This window comes from Arachis ipaensis, chromosome B01 (assembly GCF_000816755.2).
Source record: "Arachis ipaensis cultivar K30076 chromosome B01, Araip1.1, whole genome shotgun sequence".
NCBI lineage: Eukaryota > Viridiplantae > Streptophyta > Magnoliopsida > Fabales > Fabaceae > Arachis > Arachis ipaensis.
In genome coordinates this window covers 81,795,929-81,797,860 of record NC_029785.2, presented here as the reverse complement: position 1 = coordinate 81,797,860, position 1,932 = coordinate 81,795,929, and the positions used below count along the sequence as shown (strand labels likewise).

General features: G+C 38.1%; 1 non-coding gene across 1 annotated transcript; it reads left to right on the top strand.

Annotated features, from left to right (window-relative positions):
• Positions 1,637-1,710, top strand: TRNAR-ACG. Its single transcript has one exon. It is a non-coding gene; the product is annotated as a tRNA-Arg (tRNA).

Below are 1,932 nucleotides of genomic sequence, written 5' to 3'. Positions count from 1 at the left end.
GACTTTGATGCAATTGTTTGGATGATTTCAGGGAAGAAGAGGCTAGGCAAGGAAGCAACAAAATCAATAAAGGAAGCTTGAATATCACATGTGGAGTTTAAGTTCCAGTTTAAGCCTAAACTGGAGCTTAAACGCCAGAATCATGAAGGCTAAGAAATGCTGCTTGCCGGAAGGAATTTTGCCGATCGTGCAATTTCCTAAATCGTAGCATAACTAGTTTATGTGCATCATTATCCTAGAACAATTAGGTGGAAAAAGCAAGTGGAGAGAATCCGTTGATCATTTTTTAGTATCTATTCATAATTCGTTTTAATTCGAATATCTAGAAATACCCCGTTTTGACTGTATCGCACTATGTATTGGATTTCCAATCCAATAAATCTTTGATCCCTTTGACAAAATTGAATTTGAAAAATGAAAGAATATCAAAGATATTTAGAACTAGATAGATCTAGTCAACAGAACTTCCTATACCCACTTATTTTTCGGGAGTATATTTATGGACTCGCCTCTGGTCATGATTTTAATAGAAATCAATATTTTTGGATACCCGTATAACCATCGAAGGGTGTTGAGGTGACTAATTCTGGGAAATTAAGCGGCGTTGAGGACAAAGATATTGTTGGAGTTATCCTTTTTATCCAGTACCAACAAACTTGATGTTAAGAAAAGATCTTTTACAGGAAGGTTGGCTAGAGATTTCTTGTAAAAACACTAGCCCTGCACAGGTGATAATGAGAGAGAATACTGGAATCTTTTTTTGATTTAATGTATTCATTTTTTTATCATTATACACATAAAGGAGGAGCCGTATGAGATGAAAATATCACGTACGGTTCTGGAGCGGAGATTCTTTGAACTGAATGACGACCGTAACGGATGTCGGCGCAATCTGAAGGAAATTATGCAGAAGCTTTACAGAATTATTATGAGGCTATGCGACTGGAAATTGATCCCTATGATCGAAGTTATATACTTTATAACATAGGCCTTATTCACACAAGTAACGGAGAACATACAAAAGCTTTAGAATATTATTTTCGGGCACTCGAACGAAACTCCAGGGATGAGTCGAAAAATAAATCTTTATTGTTTCTACCTCCTCTTTTTTATGAAGAGAATGAATCTTTTTATCGAAGGCTCATAAAAAAATGGGTCTGGACCTATTGCGGGAATGATTTGGAAGATCCAAAACCAAAAATAGTGGTATTTGCTAGCAACAACATAATGGAGGCAGTCAATCAATATAGATTGATCCGAAATCTGATTCAAATCCAATATAGCACCTATGGGTACATAAGAAATGTATTGAATCGATACTGCGGTGACGATACTGTAGGGGAGGTCCTGCGGAAAAATAGCTCGGTGCCAGGATGATAAAAAGCTTAAGATCTCTCTTATTACTTTTTCAATATGAAAAAGTAATAAGAATTCAAAATGAAAAAGGTCATCTTATTCAAAACCCCAATTATGAAATCCCTTCTCGCCCACTTCACACCTCGGAACGCACCGTTCTTATAGAGAGAGAGGCGCTTTCACATCCTCTTAAGCCGAAATGAAATGGCTGGGGAGAGGGAAGGTTCCCTTTTTTTAGTTTTAGGGTACTCTGGGAAACAGATCCAGTGGAGACAGGATGGGGCCTGTAGCTCAGAGGATTAGAGCACGTGGCTACGAACCACGGTGTCGGGGGTTCGAATCCCTCCTCGCCCACAACCGGCCAAAAAGGTAAGGACCCTTACCTCTGGGGGTAAGAAAATCATGATCGGGCTAGCGGACCCAAAGCTATGGAACTTGGGTGTGGGTATTTTGTCGAAATGGAATGGCCTTACCTTACTGTTTTCTTAAAAAATAAACAAAATTTTCGTAAATGGTGGATATTTCTAAACAAAAAAAGTATGTCCTAAGCTTTAGCAGAACAAGTAAAGTATTTAT